At 46.2% G+C, this 20,177-nt stretch overlaps 1 protein-coding gene across 3 annotated transcripts in view; it reads left to right on the top strand.

Moving 5' to 3' along the window:
- Positions 1–20,177, top strand: part of RAB11FIP4 (RAB11 family interacting protein 4) — a 109,911-nt gene that overhangs the window by 62,316 nt on the left and 27,418 nt on the right. Inside the window, exon 1 of one of the 3 annotated variants that reach the window (XM_058038567.1) lies at positions 4,454–4,553. The exons of the other annotated variants lie outside the window; for them this stretch is intronic. The gene's annotated coding sequence lies outside the window, so the exon portion shown is untranslated. Of the gene's footprint in view, positions 1–4,453; positions 4,554–20,177 lie in introns of those variants that run through there. 3 annotated transcript variants of the gene reach the window in all.

Raw genomic sequence — 20,177 nt, 5'->3', positions numbered from 1 at the left:
AGTGGCTTCCCTCAGCCATTCATTTGTCTCTCTTTGCCAGTTGTAATCTGCTGGGCTTTACCAGAGCTATTTCCAATGCAACGCCTTTAATCCCAAATTGAAAAGTCTTTGTGCACTGGGGCCTCGGTGTCGTGTGGTGAATATCTTAGATGCAGAGAGGGAGCAAGGTGGCTTCTTAGTTACCAGTAGTTAACACAAGCCATTGTGGCTGATTTAATTGCCATTTATCCGTGTCTTTGTGTGCCCTGCTCGGAACTGGAAATAAGGCAGAGGATAAATTGCCATAAATAGCCGTGGTTCACTGTGGCACCAGGGGAAAGCTCAGCCATAGAGCAGCCCTGGAGTGCTCTGACAGGCATTGAGGAGCGGCTGAAGCCTTTCTGCAGGACAATGCTGGGCCACAAAAGCAGCATTAGGGTCAGCAGCACTGGGGCCTGCAGCACTGGGGCCAGCATCATCGGGGCCTGCAGTGTTAGGGCCAGCAGCATTGGGGCCAGCAGCATTAGAGCCAGCAGCATTGGGGCCAGCAGCAGCAGGGCCAGCAGCATTAGGGCCAGCAGCATTGGGGCCAGCAGCATTAGGGCCTGCAGCATTGGGGCCAGCAGCATTGGGGCCAGCAGCATTGGGGCCAGCAGCATTAGGGCCTGCAGCATTGGGGCCAGCAGCAGCAGGGCCAGCAGCATTGGGGCCTGCAGCATTGGGGCCAGCAGTGTTAGGGCCTGCAGCATTGGGGCCGCCTGCAGCGTTAGGGCCAGCAGCATTGGGGCCAGCAGCATTATGGCCAGCAGAATTGGAACCAGCAGCATTAGGGCCTGCAGCATTGGGGCCAGCAGAATTGGAACCAGCAGCATTGGGCCCTGCAGCCCCAGCCAGGCAGGAGCAGCTGGTTGCAGAGTGATCCCCAGCAGAGCCCCTGGGACAGAGTTGCCATGGGCACACTGCTGTGCCAGGAGCGGGCACTGAGCTGGCACAGGGCAGTGGAGGACCCCTGGACAAACAGACACTGCACCTGTTAAAAACCAGAGCAGGCCCCTGGTACTAAAGTGATTTCAACATTTATTATAAGAAAAAGAAAGGCCCAAAGCAAGGGGGCCAGGGCCGAGCAGGAGCGCTCCTGTCCAGGATGCTGCAGCGCCGGCGCTGGGGCTGCTTCAGCAGCGATGGCCCCGATGGAGCAACACAAATTCAGGGGGTCAGAAGCCCCTTTTTATCCTGTTTTTTGTCCCTCTGGATCGCTTTCTTTTTGGATCCTTCATTTGCATGAAGGTTTAAGGCGCTTGATTGGCCCATTACTGTTCTGTCCAGGCTGGCTCCTTTTGCTTGGTTCACTTTACTGAGGTGCGTTATGGTACCTTGAGTACCTTTTACAATATAATAACCAAACTAACAGTACATGCTTAACGATCTATCAACTATTTTACAGTAGTTTCTAACCCATTTTTAACACACCCGCACCTCTGCTCCACCAGCTGGGTGTGTTTCTTCTCTGTGTCTTGCAACTTCTGGTTTTGCATTGGCATTTCTGGCTGAGATGCTGGATGTGCCAAATTCAGTGGTAAAGCTGTTTCCTCTCAGAGTTGAAATGTCCATAAAACGCTGATTTTGACAACATTTTGGCTCAGGAAAAAAGGAAATTATTTGTGAATATCAGAGTTTCTCATTTTGATGTGTTTCAAGAGTAGAAGCTTGAGGTTTTCATTTTAACTTGATTTTTATTTGTTTAATCCTTAAGAACACTTCAAGAAACTGATTTGCACTAATCTTTACAAAATTCTTCTAGTGAGAACTTTCACATTTTCCTTTAATTCTTTTCAGGAGTATCAAAATTTCTCTTTCAGAATCCCTATTTTCAGCCTGAGGCTTGTGAAAGACAGGGCAGCTACCAAGCAAAGCAATCTAGGAATATAATGGGAACGATATTTCATGAGAAATTGTTCTTTTCCATTCAGGAGAAGAATGACTAATGTGTAGTGCTTTTCTACTAGCTGTTAACAATGCGTTTCGTTTTTCCTGACGTGTTTAGAAGAATGCGACAAGAGCCCCGAGGCATCTTCTAACAAAGAAACGTCTCACTTGGCGTTTTTACAGCGAGCTGAGGCTTTTCTGGGTTACACACGTCAAAGTGAAGTGGTGGGTGTACCTTCCATTACCCACCAGAAAGGAAACAGAAGGAAAGAGCCTGATAAAGCCATGGGTTTATTAAGCAAATATTTCTATGTAAGGTCAAGACATTGCTGCCTGCTGAATTTATTCCAGACTTCAGGCCTGCTTTTTAAAAAGCTTTAAGTGTGAACAGATAAGGAGTTAATTTACCTTTTCAGAATTAGACCTTCTTAGACCTTCTGAAAAATTCATGGAAATTGTGATTGGGAGAGATACATTTTTAAACATGCTTGGTTTATTTAAGTGCAATATTTGCCCGTCTTTGCTGTGATGTGTGGAGCCCTCCCCTCTCAGTTCTTATCCCAGGATATCCTAACTGATGGAAAATTGTCTTCACCCTCTGCCCTGAACGCTTGGCTCTGTATTTGTGAATTTTACAGACATCAGGCCCAGCTGTGCAGTGGTGTGACCTAGAAACAGAGCCTTGCCCGCCTAGAGTGATGTGCCTTCAGCATCTGTGTGCAAAGAGCGGGAGCTGTCCCAGGTGCCCCGCTCCCCGGGGTGTCCGGGAGTGGCTCCATTAACAGATGATCATCCTTTTGGCAGAACTGTTCACGCTCAATCTCTTTGGCTGAGTGATGAAGCTGGTTGGAGGCAGAGCACTCCAGGGCTCAGTGTAAATGCAGTGCCAGGAGCTGGCAGAAGAGCAGTTCATTCTTCCAGAATGTGTCTGGGAGTACAGTGAAGTGTAAAAACTCAGATGCAAAACCAGAGTTACCTTCCCGTGGTACTTTCTTGACCTCATTGTCTCCTTTTGCTTCCCACTCTCCTTTTCAACCCTATTATTTGAAGTCAGGAACTGAGGCCCTTCTGGGAGGGGACATTTAACTGATTTACTCCAACCGTACTACACGTAGTCTTGTACAAGGAGTTCATTTTAAGTTATTTACACCCCCATAATGGTAACTGTAGGAGGAAAGCAGAGGATTAAAGTATATCCTCCCTGAAAATTTAAATATTGGGAATGTCTGATCCTTTCCACTTTGGGCAACCCCATCAGCAAAATTCACAATTCAAAAATTTCCATTGTTGCAGAAATCTGAATTATAGACATTGGTCTAGTTTATGATTAAATTATAGAAAAGGGCAAGAAGTGTGTTTTCCATACCATTAAAATTTGAAAGATACTGAAAAATGTTGCCTACCCTAACTCAAGAAGTAATTTTCAGACCTGTTTGTGAGCAATAGGGAAAAAAGGAAAAAAACATGTCAGATCAGTCATACTGAAAATTTTAAAATGCTTTGATCTGACTTCCATAATGTAAACATTGTTATTGTAGTTGACTCACCTGTAGAAACATATCATATTAATGCTGAACAAGGAAGCTGGAGTGCATTTAGGACCAGCTGTAACACTGGAAAATGGGATTTTAAATGTCTATTCACCTCTTCTGGTTTTGCACAGGCTTCCGTGAGCTCTGTGAACCTTTTCCATCTTAGCCACCACTAAGATACAGAATAGCCATTAACACAATTAACACATTATGAAGGGACAACCAATTCAAAAGGATGAGAGCCAAAATACTCCTATAACACTCTGGGTATTACAGACCACCTGTAATACTGATTTGAAGGTAGCAGAGAGGTCATATTTTTTTCAGATAGACAAGTTTGTCTTCTGCTGCGCTTGAGATTTCTGTCTTCCTCTTATCTGAGTATTTCTTGCTCTCTGAAACTTCACACATCTTGCATTTTGGACTGTGATATCTTTGAGAAAAACCTTGGCACCAGGAGAGCTGAGTGTCCAGGACCTGTTGCCATAATGCAAAAGTTTATTGTGTGTTGCTGCAGCAGTTGATTTTATGAATTCTGTGTTTCCATCAAGAGTCATTTACCTGCAGATCATGACATTTTGGCATGGCAGATTTTTACAGTTGTTCAGAAATAGCTGATTCAACTGCAGATTTTAGCATCAAACCTGGGGGCAGACTTCAATCCTGCCATTGTTTCCGACATCTCGGAGCAGCTCAAAGCAGGGGGGTGAGGCAGAAAGTTTATTTATTTAAAGAAAAATTAATATAGTTTTTAACATCGGTTACAAATCCGGATAGAAAATGTTTCGCTAATAAGCAATATTTCAGACTGATGAGAGCACTTAATGGAAGTTTATCTTTACCTGAGTTAAAGCAAACGCTGCCGTTCCCAGCCCTGTGTGATGCCGTGCTGAAAGGAGCATTTGATTGGGAATGCCTTGGCCAGGGCCGGTCTGGGAGCTTTGGAGTCTGCCCCGGGAGCCTTGGCAACGATACACAGGAGCCCAGCTCAGCACAGAGCGTGTCCCAGCTCTGCCTTCAATCCCGCGTGTGCGAGGCAGGAGGGAAACTTTGCTGCTGCCGAGAGAGGCTTCAGACACACTGCAGTTCCCGTAGAGACTTTCACAGTCACTCTCAGTAAGTACGATTTTAAATTAAGGAATGGTTTTTTTCCCTCTGAAGTTGTCTTTGTTAAGCGTGCTGTAGTTCAGGGATAAAAATCAGGCTAAAACGCACAGTTAAAATATACAGCAGCCTCCTTTCAATTAGTGTGAGGCTGCTTTAACCAGCCATTCACTGAGTGCTGTGGGACTGAAGGAGTCGAGTCTTAGAAAACCTTAGAGGCTCGTAAAGCAGAGCCTGACCCTTCCCCTTTGTCAGGCTGTTGTTTTCAGGGTGAGCCCGCGGCATTGTGTGTGCAGTGGCACCGACAGCCGAGCAGGGACAGCCCCGGGCTCTGCTCATCTCCCCCTGCACGGCTGATGCAACAGGAGCCATTCCCACCCTTGGGCACTGGAGGCTGGGACTGTGGTGAAGAGGCTTGAACAGAAAAACTGAGCTGAGCTGTTCCCTGGTTTCTAAGGTGTCTGTTTTCTCAGACGGACTGAGAAATGGAGAACTGGAATGTGTTGTGAGGTTTCGTTCTCACCAAGCTTTTCTGCTTTCTGAAATGTCTGTGTTTGCTTTTGGTGGAGTACAAAGTGATTGTGGAAAACCTGGAGATTTATCCCAAATCAGAGGAGAGGATATGATTGTGGTTGTATGGCTGGTTTTGGACAGGGGTGTCTGCATCCATCTGTAGCCTGTGTCACAGTGTGGCCTCAGGGAAGGAGCTGCTCTCCCTGAGCAGAGGGAGCCCACACAGAGCCTTTCTCCTGGCATGTGATGTCCCTGCGTGGGCTGCACTGGCGTGGGTGGGCATGACTGCTGCTGGTGCTCATGGCAACCTCTCCCTGTGCCTGTGATGCAAACAGCAGTGGCTGCAGGGATGTCTGCACTCCTGTGGGAGCATTTTGGGCACAGCTGTGCACAGACAGTGGTGCATCCTGTGAAGTTGCACGTTCCTGTGAGGTACATGTAGTGTAGAGCTGTGGCGCTCACAGCACAGCGCAGGGCTGGGCTGGCCCAGCTCCCTGCAGTGGTACCTGTGTTGCTCTGAGAAAAGGCCAGGGCACTGGCACAGCTCCTCACGTGCAGTTCTCTCACAGCTCAGCTGCCTGAAGCTGGATCCTGAGGAGCACGGCTCCCATCAGTGCTTGGTGCTAACTCAGGCTGCTGCCAGGAGCTGAGTGTGTCTGTTTGTCCTTCAGCCAGGGACAGGGACCCTCTGTGCCCCCCACCCCAAACAGCAGCACTTTGCAGCCGCCCCTGGTGTGGGGATGCAGCAGAACAGAGTGCAGTGAGTGAAGGACTCAGACCTTTGGGAACAGTGAGCACTGCAGTGAGAGGAAGAGGAGTCACGACTCGATTTATTGATGCTTTTTGATCAGGCAGTTGTACAAATGTTTTCTGTGGGGGGGACTGAGTTTAAAGGAAGTTAGTTCAAAGACTTCACACATCTGATGCTCAGGCCAAATCCCTGTAGCTTTGGTTCCCTGCTGGAATGAGTGTGCAGTTCAAGTGCAGGCTGTCATACTTGACTGGCAGCCAGATGAGGCTGCTGCACCTCATCAGCTCTCCTTGGCCCAGACTGCTCACAGCAGTGTCTGTGGGAAGCCAGCTGTGACAGAGCCAGGGACCTCTTGGGCTGAGAGGTGACAAGGATTTGGCTGGCCCTGCTCTTCTCCACTTCCAGTAGCACATGGGAGATACAGAACCTTGCCATTTAAATCAGCAATGCTCACTGAAGTCAGCACTGGGACTGTGCACCCTAATTAACAATCTGGCCTGTCATTTCTTCAGAAAGAATCTGACAGCCCTGCTGAGTGAGAGGTGTGTCCTGTGCTCCCTTGGTGGTTGGGGTGGTGTGTGGGGAGCTCCTTGGGTGTAGTCTGCTGTTGATTAGATGGGTTGGGATTTCCTCTTGCCTTGGAAAAGGCCATGCACTCCACAGCAGTGTCCATATGGATAGTTCTGATTACTCCCCTGCAGCCTCGTGTGATGGCCTCAAGGGTTTAGTGCAGCTTTGGCTGAGCCTGTTCCTGCAGAGAACTCCTCTGTGTCACCCAAATAACCTGGGCACATGAACTGTGCTCTGTCTGGCTCAGGGGTGCAAGTCTGCTTCTGCCATGGCTGATAGGGAATTACTGTGGGAAAGATGCAGAATAGATCACATCCTTATCATGTTGTGGCCCAGTTCACTGTAATACTTGTTCCCTACAAGGCTGCTTAGGGATTCCTAACCCATTTTTCCCCTTGGAGAAGAATGTGGTATTTTCATAGCAGAAACCAGTATGGATATTAGCTAATTCCAGATCCCAACACCTTGTGGTGTTTCCTGTCTGTTTCCCTCATCCATCTCAGTGTATAAAATGTGCTCCATGAGGAGACTTTCCATGAGCGAGGAGCAAGTCTCTTTCATCTGTGCCTCCCTCCTCCCTCATGGAGTGTTTGTGTGTGTTAAATAAAGCGTCAGGCTTGGTCAGCTCCAGCTTGGACTCATCTCCTGAGTATTAAGGACTCTCTGTCTCTCTCACTTTAATCTTCCCCCTGCTTTCTTTCTGTTCCTTCCTCTATTTTTCAGCAACAGTGCCACCTAATTAGGTCACGGATTGTTTCATACTCAGAACCTTTTAGGAGGTTTTCCAGTAGCTGTGAGTTTTGTTATTCAAGGCACTGGTTCTGCTTGCCCAGCTTTCCTGCTTTGTGCCTCTGTTAGCTGTTCCTAACACTGAAATATTTCTCATTCACATGGCTGCAGCAGTAAAAGCCTTGTTAGTTCCATAACAAGCTGCCACTGACTCCTCAGGGAACTCCCCAAGAAACATTTTACTCTGAGATCAGTCTGCTTTTCCGCATTCCCTACTGTTTTATTAATAAGGATATTTTCCTGAGAAGGAGATTCTCACATGAAGCCGCCTGCAGGTTCAGTGGCTGCTCCTCCCTGGAGCCCAGATAATGCCTCCTGCTTGCTCAGGATGTCAGGATCCCCATCAGGGGAACAACACACAGGCTGCTGCTTTCAGGGCAAGCAGGGGTCAGCAGCATGTCGAACATCCCTGGGAGTGTGGCCTTAACTCGTGTGAAACACACCTGATCCAAGGTGGGGCTGGCCCCAAATTTTCTTGTATCCAGATTCAAGGACTCATTTACCATGAGTCATTACTCATTTTCACCTCAAAAACAAAGTTCAGTTAAGCTTGAAGGAGTAATTCCAAAGGATGTGCTGGTCAGAGGGGCAGAATTGGATTATTTATATCTGTAACCAAAATCTAGGAAACACTCGATACATCTAAATCAATCTGCAGCCAGAAGTCTGTGACAGAATGAGCTGGGACTAGATGCAGCCCTTATAAGTGGTATTTGTAGCAGATTGCTACCTCCTTCCTCAAAACAAAATACCATTTTTCTCCTGTTCTCTAATCCTAGCTTTTAAAGCTTTTTTTTTTATGGTCCTAAATTATGGTATCCCCAAATATTCTTAATAGCTGTATTAATACACAGAAAAAAAAAAAAAAAAACAAACCCAACCCAAACAGATGAAAGAAGGGCTGATAGTTCAGAAGGGTTGAAAAGATTTCTACTTTTCTTCTGAGTTAATTGAGAGCAAAGGCTGTTGCCCCTTTACTGCACAAATTTCAATTAGGCTGACAGCAGAGCTGGTCACAGAAGGCTGAATCTGGCCTGTAACAATTTGTCAAGGAAAATCTTTCCTGTTTCAATCATTGAACCTTATTAAATCAATTTCATACAATGTTTTAGTCATTGCCTTTCATTCATGCCCAACTAAAGCTTTTTTATAACAAGCAGTGACAACAAAGTTTGCATGCAAGCATTAACAAGACTGGCTTTGCCTGGTCTCGTGTGGCATAAGAGACTGTCCAGAAGTTTTCATCCTCTTGTCTGGTGGGTGAAAAGAGGGGCAGGAGGTGCTTCCAGCTCCTTCTCCAAGCAAGGTACCAGTGCATCCAGGTGAGATGGAGTGTCCAAGTTTTTAGCCTGAGTAAGTGTTTCACTCAGGGTGTTTTGTAACACTTTTCAAAGTGAAGATCACATATGGCTGTGGAGGGACCACCTTGGCTGGCTTTTTTCTTGTGTCATTTTTTGACATTGCTTGCTGAGTGTGGCTTAGCAAAAGAGTGGAGAGTGATGAAAGATGGGAGTTGGACAAGAAAACTACATATAAAGTAAAGGAGGTAAGAACTAGAGGGCAGCTTTCCAGTCAGGTAGGATCTGAGCACCAGGTGTGAGCACCACTCCTGTCTCCAGAAATCTCATAAGGTAAGTTATTTAGTAAACTTTCTGGGCTAGTAGATAACATCTGTTTTGCAGTGCATTTCTGCTCAAATTTGTATCCATGGCTTGTTGTGTCACCTCTGATTTCTTTTGAGATTCACTTCTCATTCCTTAATCACGTCAAGCACTTAAACCCAGTGGGAATTTGGAGTAAGTCAAGAGTTTTGAGCTGAGCCTCTCCTGCTGTCTGAAGCTGAAATGAGCCAGCCTCAAGAGCTCCTTGAGAGATCCTTTGTGAGCAGGATGTCCTGTCAGGTTTACATCGAAATTACAACTGCCTTGATAATTTTATTTTTTAACATCTCTGTGTTGCAACACGTGAGAAATCAGGGATGCAGGCTGACCTGGAGGAAAAGGCACGCTGCCAGGGCAGTGGGGCTCAGGTCTTTGTAGAAGGAAGTGTCACATTACCAGCTGATTAAAGGCGTCTGGCAGAGCCTGAAGCACAGAGCATTGAAGCAGTAATCCAATAACTGTCTCGAGAGGAGCCTGTGCAGCCTTTGGGGCGTTCCCAGGTGAGTCCCTGCAGTGTCTGCAGCCTCACAGGACAATCCATGGGTCTTGTGCATTCCTCTGAGTTTGGGGTGGAGAAAGGCATTTGCACTTTGCAGAAGGGGCTGGGGGGAGGGTTGGTCACACAGCTCAGGGCTGCTCAGGTGATAGAAAGGCTGATGGCTCTGCCTGGGGTATCTTTAGCTCCAGCCACACAGGCAGCCTAAGAAGCCCTGCAAACTGCAGTGAATTGGTGTTCACAGCTCAACACATGAGATGAGGAGCCCCATGGAGGCTGTGGCTCTTCTCACCCTCTCTCCTGGGTGCCTGTGCCTACCTTGTGTGGTGTGGGCTCCTGGAGAGGCTGTGTCACATCCATATGGATGCCTTGAATACCCTGAGGTTTTGGAGTGGCATTAAATGTCTGTATTCAGGGAGCTGAAGGCAATCTTCAGTCACTCTGGACACCAGGTAGGAGTGACTGATGGTGCTGATCCATCCCTGGGCTGTCAGTGCTGCCTCTGCCTGCCTGGGGCTGGGCCAGCAGGAAGGAAACAGGGAGCAGACACTCCCCATCAGGGATAGCTGACAGCATGGGGCCTGTGCAGACACTGCAATTATTTCATTCATTTTCCTTTTTCCTAGTTTTAAGATGTGTGATTGCCATAGGGGGGACCACCTACTGTTATACTGTGATTTGAGAAAGGCTTTGAACTTGTTTCTCTTGAGCTTTGGTCAGCCAGATGTAAAACAGAAGCAATTAAAACATGGGAGAAGTGAAAAGACCTGGGAGATGGGTCTGGAAGTCTGGTCAGAGCCAGCTCTGCCAAGGGGGTGGAAGAGAAGGAGGGCAGGTTTATCTCTGGGGTGAAGGGCACTTTTACCCCAAGACTTGCAAGAAGCCTTAAACAAGAAGAGAAGAGAAGCAATTAAAGGGTGGGAAGTGTCTGACCACCTTTCAAGGCACAGCCTCTCTCTGTCAGATTTCTTTGCAGCGAAATGGCAGCAGCCACTCTTTGTTTTTGTGCAGGCGTTAGGAAATTACACTGGTGGTATCCCAGCTGTGTTGCCTGGAACTTTCTTCCTTGTTCCATGTCTGCCCTGCAGCACACGACAGCACCTCCCAAAGGCCAGTGAGTGAGAAAAGCTTCCCTGGGCCACCTGGGGAAATGAGTGCAGCTGTTTGTTCACAAAACAGCAGCATTGCAGGTGAGCAGCATTGAGCAACCTCTGCAGGCTCCCCCTGCAATAACCCCAGGTTTCCTCATGTCCTTTCTGGTGTTCTCTATCTAAAAATGACCCTCTGTTGGAATAAACTTGTGACATGTAGAAACTATTGCAATGATCCCAGAAGAAACCACAAACTCGAGATGTTTCTGTCTGCTTCCAGTTAAACACACAATGGGTCCATTTTACGTCAGCTGGCATTTGTCAAACTTATCACAGTTTATGTTTACCACAGTGTTCTTTGGGGAACCATTAGAACTGCGTGTGTCACCCAGGGAAAGGCCACAGGAATCCAACTCAAAATATTTGCATTGCTTGCAGCCAGGCTTCACAGCATGGCAAGGGTGGTTCACAGTGCTGGATTTTTGGAGCTGTTGGTGTAGCTGTGCCCCAGGTATTGAGCTGGGAATTAAAGACACAGCAAGGGCAGAAGGTGACTGGAACTCTCTGCATGTGCTGCTGAGGACAGATGGCTCACAGGCATCCCTTCCTTCCCTCCTCACTGCTGCTCAGTTTGTACTCTGACAAATAACAACAAAAGGACTTTATGAAAGACATTTGCATTTGTGATGTTTATAGTACAGAGCCTGTTCCTCCTACTTAACTGTATCATGAGTTAATCCGTTCATTTCAGCTGCAAAGCCTGATGCTGAGTTGGTTTACACTGGATAATTCCAGGTTAACTAAGCTACAGTCACTGAGCAATCCCAGTTACAAGAACATTCTTGAGTGCTGGAGAGAAATTAGACAAGATGGAAGCTCAGGCACACCTGGCAGGCAGTCAGAGCAGTGTGAGTGTTTACAGACCTTACTGTGAAACAGGGAGGTGAGGCTGGGAAGAGCTCATGATTGTGAGCCTGTGTATTCAGGCTTACAGGTGGGGTTTGTGTGAAAGAGGAAAGTTTGATGAAAAGTGCTGATGAAGACCAGGCTACTGTCCCAGTACAGACTAAAAATACATTGCATTTGTCATTGTGAACATTTGCACTTATTAATAGCCAATATTAAAAATGCTTTCTGAGTCCATCTGTTAAAGTGTCTGGCTCAGGCAATGTATGTTTAGGGTAAGTTTTTGAAAATTCCTGCCTTGGAAAAGATTTTTTTGCTGACTTTGAAATGTTAACAGTATTTTTCTGAAATTTGATAAAAACGTTTTACTTACTCAGGTTTATAAATCATGATCAAATTCTCACTGTAGCACCACTGTATTGAGCAGTGGTTGAGGAGTATTGAGATGAGAACTGGATATGAGTGATCCAGCCTTACATTGGCATGGTCAGGACTGTAGCCACCCCTTATCAGTACATCAAGGACTTGGATAAAATAGAGAGATCATGCACCAGATGAGTGATTAATGATGCTGGTTTTGGGTAGCCACTTAAGACAGGATAGCACATGGATCCAAGATTTATGTGCTGGGAAGTCTGTAAGGAAAAAGGCCCTTACATTTTCCAGCCTGATACAGGACATCACCGTTGTGGGATATAAATCTAGAAGATATAAACAATTATCTCTGTGTGGGTGCTGGCTCAGTGTGGAAATGAAGGGGCTGAACAATTCCACACTGAGCCAGCCCCATGGTGTGACAGAGCCAGAGGGAATCCCTTCATGTGACCCCTGCAGTCCCTTGCAGTGGAGGGACAGGACACCTCCTGCAGCTTTGGCCTGGAGGAGCCTCGTGTGGTGCTAAAGCTGCCATCCCTCGTGTTGTTCCAGGCAGCAAGTGCATTTCAGGGTGAGCATCCCTTATCAGGGCTCCCATGCTAGTGACTGGTTTGTCCTGGTGACTGACAGCTGTGATAATGAGGTTATTGTGAGGAGGCAATCAGTGCACAGAAATGTTTTTATGTCTTATGGTCTGGGATCTTGGGGGTTTTGTGCCCTGAGAGGCTCCAGCTGGCTGGGCCAGAGCAAAGGGCAGAACATGGAATGACTGTACAAGAAAAGTCCCTGTTGCTTTCTCATCTGCATTAGGGGTTAGTTTGTCAAAGTCATTGTAGAGCTGTTTGCTGTAGTATCAAGACAGAGTTTTCTAAGCATTGTTATGTACCTTTGAAGTAAAAATACCTGGGGGGGAGCAAGGCAAGTCCATTAGTCCCTATAAACAACTGGTGGTTCACAGATGCTCCATTTCTAGGTAAATCCCCTCTGCTGCTCACTCTCTCAATGCTCACTGAACTCTGTTGACTTAACTCCAGGTTTTTACACAGCTGGCTTATCTCTGTACAGTGCTGTGCCCCTGGGAGCCTCAGATCTGGGTCTTGGCTTAGACCAGAACAAAATGCTGAGGGATCTGACTGGATCTGGCTGGGCAAGGGTGGTGTGGAGGAAGAGGGTGTTATTCTGGTTGCAGGGTTTGATAAAAATTTACCTTTTCTCTTTTATTCTGTGTTTTTGTCTCACTGGAGTTGTGGAAGCTTTTTCCAAAGCACCACTTCCACCATGCAAAAATCTTGTTTCCTTTCTCTCTCCCCACTGAACTTCTGCCTGTTATATATCTGTGAGTTGCAAAAAAGAGCCTCAAACCAGCAATGGCCACAACAGCTCCTGTCTCTCAGGGACAAGATTAAAATCCACCAAAATGAGATGTCATGGAAAGCATTGAGTTGCCATTCTCTGGTGCCACAGAAAATTGACTTCCTGTGTCGTGCTGCAGTGCAGAGCCCATGGAAGTACCTGGATTTCAGTGTGAATGGAGATGGGTGGTGAATAGGAGCCACAAATCACAAGGGTAAAGGAATGTGCTAGGGATGGCCCAGGTTGGAAATTGGATTATTTTGATGTCTGTACTGAGTGAAGGCTAGAATTCATGTTCCAGATGATAAGACTATCCCTGTGTAACTTTTAAATTAGAAGCTGTACATTTCTTACTGAGATTGGACTGTCCTTGGTAATATCCAACCATGCCTCTGAAATGCTTTGTAGGCAATATTTATAGGAAGTAGTGGGGGTTTTCCATCTGTACCTTAATATTTTAGTTGTTGCTATTTTTTAGCCATATCCAAGAATGAGAATTCTGTTTGTGGATGGAATTGGTGATTGAGCCCATTCCTGACATTCTGCATGATCCAAGATCCTAAACACAACAGTAATCCTGAACCAGGCGTGTATGAATTTGCTGCAGCTGCAACTCGGACTGCAATGACTTTATGAACATTACTTACTGAAACAGGTTTAGCCTGACAGTCCAGCTCCCTGCTCACACTGGGGCAGTGTCTCTCCTTCAGAGGGAACTGGAAACATCTGGTTCCTCATTTGGTGAAGCAAAGAGCCAAAAGTGAAAGAACAGGGGTGCAGCAGCCAAGTGTCACTGAAGTGCAGAGCCACAGGAGCAGAGCAGTTCGTGTCTCTCATGGAGACCCCGGGCCTGTAGGGGCTGGGGCTGTGACACTGCTGTCACCACGTGGCCACAGGTGACAGGAGGATGAAGCTCAGCTGGCAGGGAGGGCCCTGCAGGAGTCACAGGTCACAGTGAGACAGCAGAGCCCAGGCAGAGCCACACCATGACCTGGTGGGAATGGTCAAACACTGCAAACAGCTCAGCTCCTGCACTCGGCAACCTTCTCATCCCTCTGACAAACAGCTCTCCACTCTGCCTGGGTGGAGAGGCCACAGCTCTCAGTGCCAGGGGCTGAGCCAAGGCCACCTCTTGCCCATGAGTGTTTTTTCCCTGGTGACACTGGTGTCCTGGTGGCACTGGGATAGATGACCAGCTGCTTCAGCAGTCCCATTGCTAGGTGTGTGCTACATGAAGATGGCACTGGATTGATAAGACAGAAAAGATGAATGGTCTCAGATTAAATTTTCCAAACAAATAAACTTTGATCTGCAATGTAATTTAGATTATCTAAATCCGACAAAGTCTGGGGCCTGAGATGCATCAGGATTCTCAACTAAAAAGCATTTCCTTTGGCACAGTTTGGTGTCTTTCAGGCATAGCAAATGAAAAATGTTTTCTTGTAACTTCCATCTCTTCTTCCCAGGTTTTGTCCCTCTTCTCCCCAGGTTTTGTTGTCTTTCCTAACCTTATTCATCTGCTAAAAAACAGGGCTGGAGACAGGAGCTTGTATTGGGCAGACCTGTGAGCACTTGTGAGGCCTTCTGTGAGAGAGATCATGAGGTGAAGCAGAAACTAATGTCTATATTGCATTAAAAGTCAACATTTTGACAGAGAAGTTTTCTTTTGAGATAGAAAACTGTCCATTTGAGGGCAGAAAAGGAAGGATCAAACATCCTGCAAGCTGTGGTGTATCATCATATGGTGCATGGTCAAGTTATCAGTCTAAACACTGTCCTGGTTTGCAAATCTCCATAAGCACAGATGTGCTTTGGGCACAGTGGGCTCATTGTCCCAAGAAAAATTGAAGGGAGCTCTTGAATGATGTCTTATTATAGAAATGTTGCTGCTAAAAGCAAATTCTCCCAGAGAGTAAGTGCAGATTGTTTCTGTTATTGATTGCCATGGTCTCTGCTTCATTGAGACCACATGGCCCACTTTGTTTTTGTAGCTGTCTTTTATTAAAACTGACAAAGAGGTATCAGCATTTAAAAAGATGAGTCTTGAGAGTCCCCTGGGCGGCATTTTCATGCTGTAAAGTGATACTGGCACATTTGATCCACAGATGCTTTTAACACAGTGATAAAACAAAACCTTTCCTTCCCAGGGTGGTCTTCTACCATACAAAGCTTTCTGGTTTTTCCATGCTCAATGGGCCAAGAAGTGGAGAGAACCTGCAATTCCTCCTATCTTAAACTGTGCTCTCAGGATCTGGTCCTGTGTTCTATGCTGCTGAGGACATCCCTATGTGTTTAGTTCTTAAATATACTCTGCTGCTTCATCAAAGGCTCATAATGCATTTTACACTCACATGGGTTATCTGTACTGGTTTTCAATATTCCTGAGAGTGGTCAGAAAGTTTTCATCCTTCCTGGTAACCAACATTTATAGTCCCTAATCCTCTCCTGTTCTTGTACCTGACTTTCTAAGAAGCCAGTCAGAGTTTTATTTGAACACACAAACCTTGTTTGTTTTCATTTTTTTGGCATTATATTTGAAGGTATCTAAAAAAATTTAGATCTGAGACATTTCATACTAGGACCTATCATGAGTGGAAATGTTTGACCTCAATCTGTCTGTGCAGCAGCTCCTGATCTGTAAAATGGGAATACCATCTTCTCTCATTTTGAAGAGACTTTATGAAGATGAATTAATCGTTGCAGAGCACTCAGATGTCAGAGTGATGAACACCACAGAAAAGCTTAGGGGGAAATAAATAGTTCTGTCTGCAGAGCAGGCTGTTAGTAGTAGCCATAAATAAGACATGAAGCTGCACTTTGATCAAGAGACTAAAGCAGATATTGAATAGTTGCTGATAAGCCAAGCACCAGCCAGTCAGGGTCCTGAACACGTCCAGACCAGTGGGAAGTGGTGTGTAATTGTGTGATTAAAGAGATGTGGTAATGCAAAGGAGCAATAGGACCAAAGTGAAGTTGCACCCATGAGCTCAGTGCAGGTTTGTTCTTGCTTTTGGATGTTCTGTTCTGCAGCCTTGCTGTGTGCCATGAGAGAAATACTAGCCCCTGGTGAGCATGAATTATTCTTATCCTGGCCAGATGATTCTTTTTCTTTTCCTTTCCTCTGCTAACCAGTTGTGTTACACAGAGAAGGGGCTAAAAGCTTAAAAACATGTTGTGAAAAACATGCTCAGAGCTGAAACTCTCAAAAAGTTCTTCTGGCAGCAGCCTGTCTTCTACAGACCATGCAAAGCATAATCCAGCAGATTCATGTGTGTGAAGGGCTGTCAGAGCCCCCTGCTCCATCTGCAGCCCCAGGCTCACCTGAGCCCTGGCCAGTTGCTTCCTTGGCTAGGAAAAAAGCACTGTAACCTCCTCTCCCTTCAGCCACAGTGGAGACAGGCGAGTTAATGTGATTCCATCTTTCTGGTGCAGTATGGAGCTGCTTGCCTCCACCTTGGTTTAAGCTCTGAGGTGGTTGAGGGATGCTCACACTTCCCTTTCCTTTCTATGCTCTTGGCAGCACAGTGAATGTGTCCATGCCTCACAGAGTTCTCCCAGCCCATTTCTAAAGGACAGGCTACGTATTTTTCACTTGAATTTGCTCATGTAGCCTGTTTTGTTTTATTTATTTTTATTACTGATCATTTTGACAAAGGTTAAATAGAATAGATTTTGTGTCTGGCATATTTTTGTAATGCTTTTGACAAAGGTGCTTTAATCATGGATTCACAGCTACAATTCTGAGATGCCTTCAGAGCTTGACATGAAAAACCTAATGGTACAGTTGCAGTGATGAGGGGGATGTGTATCCTGAGCTATCATCTGGCCTTTGCACTCACAGCTCTTGACTATTTGTCCCTCATGAGGGGTTTTGGAGAGGAACACAGGAAATCCCTCTGAACGCCTCATTAAGCAGCCAAAGTGTAACCTACTGATGGCAGAGAGGTTACAAGTAGCTCATCTCTGGAGAGAGCAGAGGGTGAGTCTCCTGAAATGTCCTCGTGCTGTAATTGCATGTCCCAGAGTCGGGCCCAAGTTCATTGCAGGCCCAAGGAATGGATGCTCGTGGCCCTCAGCCTGTCCTGCCTTTGGTGCTCTCCCCCTGCACAGAGAAGAGCCCCATGCTCGGGCAGAGCTGTTTGATGTCCCTGCCTCTTCCTGGGGGCAGGACACGAGCAAGATCTCTGCTCCGAGGGTCAGGGCAGAGCAGACCCCTGTGGTGTAGGGTCTCAGTTGCTGCTTCCTTAATTACTAAAATAAGCCTCTCTGCAGGCACTTGGGGTTTGGTTTTTTGGGAGTGGGAGCAGGGGTTGAGCTATGCCTGCTGCACCCAGAGCAGTGTTCCCCTGCAGCTGTAGTTTGGAGCTGACCTCCTTACCCTGTTCAGGGATGAAGGGATGGGGAGGGCAGGGAAGAAACTGCAGAAAGTTCTGGAAAGGCTCTGTCAGCTGTAAATGCAGCCTGTTTCTGCCTCCTCTGCAGTCTTCAGCTCCCCTACTCTGCACTTGTCCTGTGTTCATCCTACCTCAGCCCCCTCCTGACTTCCCCCTAAATCGTGGGAACAAGTTGTAGCTGGGAGCAAGTTCATTCTGTCCTCTTTTCCCTACCTCAAATGCCTTTGCCTGTTGTGATTGCAAGGTCTTTGGGGCAGGGACTGTATGCTCCCTCTGTTTTGGCAGAAACTGCCTTAATTAGGGACTGTTCTTGGTTTGTTCTGTCATAATAAAAGGGACTTGTAACAATACTGCAGTAACTCATGCCAGTCTTACTGCATTTCCTTCAAAGGAAGCACTCCAAAATAAGATGAGAGTGGATGAGATGAAGATCAGACCAGCTGTAATTGCAAGTCTGAGATATCTCATTTTGGAGCAGAGCAGTTACACACAGTAGTAACTTGGCCAGCTCTTATTGTAGGGGAAAAACCTACACAAAAGGTATTTTTACATAAGTCTCTGTAAAATAGCCACCAATATTCATCAGAGAGAGCATGATTAAAGGCTTTTGAAACATGATTGGAGTTGCCAGTTTTCATGAGATAATTAAGATGCAGGTTTGGTGTATATATATTCTGGTGATCTCATTACCTTCATTATTAATTAGTCTCTGTTCTTCACATTTCAGCTCCAGTTTCTTGTCATTAGGGTGACTCGCCTGTGAGCGATGCCTTAGTGAGATGCAGAGGAAGGATTCTGCCTCTGGAACAGCAGAGGAGGTGCCAGCCTTTGTTCAGAACTGCTCCAGAGGAACTGCAGTGCTTTGTACCAGATCAGCAGGTTTCCCTGCCATCAGCCCTTTCAGTGATGTGCCCTGCTCGGTGTTTCCTGGCCAGGAGCCCCTGGTTTCACCAGGCACTCTGGGAAATCATAGAATCAGGGAATCATAGAATGGTTTGGGGTGGAAGGGACCTTAAATATCATCTCATTCCAACTCCCTGCCATGCCTCACCACCTGCAAAGGGAAGGGGACAGCAGTAGTTTTGATTTAGGCTCTCAGTGATATATTCAGCAATCTTCTTCTAATCACCAAAATAATTAATACTTTCCTCAGATTTTCTCTGGCCTGCTTCTGCAAGCCCCATTTTCAGGATGCATAGTGTTGGTTTGGGAGATCTGTGGGATCTGGCTGTGCCAAGCATCCTTTTGCCGATCTCTTTCCTTTCCTGTGGTAATGAGGATAAAATTTACTCTCCATTGACAGCTACTTGTCACTGTGCTCAGACCCTGGCCAGGACTCAGCACAAGTACTTTGCAGGTACCCTTAATACAAGTGGCATATGGAGGGTGGGACTTAGGAAAAAAGATGAATTAAGGTGGAACCTGAATGTGAAGGGACGCCCTGGGTGCAGCAGTTATGGCAGAGTGTAGGCATTGAAGGACTTTCCTCAAAAGGCAGCAGGTCTGCTGCTGATGAGGGCACAAATCCTGTGCTCAGGAGGGTCTCAGTGTGCAGAGCCTGCTCGTGACACCACACACAAAGCTTGGAGCATATTTCAGTGTCTGTGGTCATCTGAGCAGTCACTAACCTGCACAAATTCCTCAGCTGCCTGAAATCATGACAGGAGAATAGGCTCCAGTCTCAGATGGGAGAAATGCATCACGCGAGCTCTCCTTCCGCGGCGCTGACTCAGTTGAGCTGCAGCTGCACCGAGCGGAAGCTGCTGTCCCAGCAGACGTGCAGACACCCTTCCCTGCACCCCTGCTGCTCTTAGGCATGGAGCACCTAAAGGCCCGTGTCACTGCCAAAATTAATCCTCATTCCTTCACGAGAAGCCAGTGATGGTCACCTGCCCAACCTCAGCCATGACAGCGTGCTCTGCTTTTCCCTTTGTAGGAAACAAATCTTAAATCATATTAAACAGAAAATTATCACTTTACCATGAAATGTGTAAAAATAAGGTTTTTGTCTCAATGGAGATCAAAGGAGCTTATAACAATCTCTACTTAATCAGGCTTAGCTTTAATGAAGTGAGAAATGAACCTGCATTATAGCTAGGGTTATTACTTGATAAAGATTTTATACAGTCACTCCTTAATGAGGATTGATTGTCTAAAGTCCATACATTATGAGAAATGCATCTATCAATGAGAGATTTGTGCCTTCTCAATTATTACTGTGCAATAAATATCAAAGCCCTGGGTAGCAAACTGAGTAGGGTGTTCAGCAGGTGTACCACACAGCTGTGCATATGTTCTTAACATTTCTGTTACAATATTCATTTTAACTATTGCTGCTTTATCTGTTTAATGCTTATTTTATGTTTTTCTCATCACAAGCTGTTGAAAGTAGATCTGTGTTGGGTAATGGTTCTGTAATTGTCAGGTTTCATAATGTCCATAGTAGTGCCTGATCTGTGTAATAATACAAACACTTCTGACTTGCATTTTTCAGGAAACAATTACAAAATGTACCATGCAGGTAATAATTTCATGTGTGATTGTTGTTTATTCTGCAGTGAGCCCTTGATGTACAACTCTCTCTCTCAAACTGAATACTGAAAGGAAAAGCAGATTTTAGAAGTGTCCTATGTAAAAAGCAGTGAAGTTGTCTGTCCCTAAATCTGTCTTGCAGAAATTGCTTTGCCCATTCATTCAGATCAATGAATAGGAGGATGCTGGGGAGAGGTTTTGATTC

This window comes from Melospiza georgiana, chromosome 21 (genome assembly GCF_028018845.1).
Source record: "Melospiza georgiana isolate bMelGeo1 chromosome 21, bMelGeo1.pri, whole genome shotgun sequence".
Lineage (NCBI taxonomy): Eukaryota > Metazoa > Chordata > Aves > Passeriformes > Passerellidae > Melospiza > Melospiza georgiana.
The sequence above is the reverse complement of the archived record's forward strand: the minus strand, read 5'-3'. Positions and strand labels throughout refer to the sequence as shown.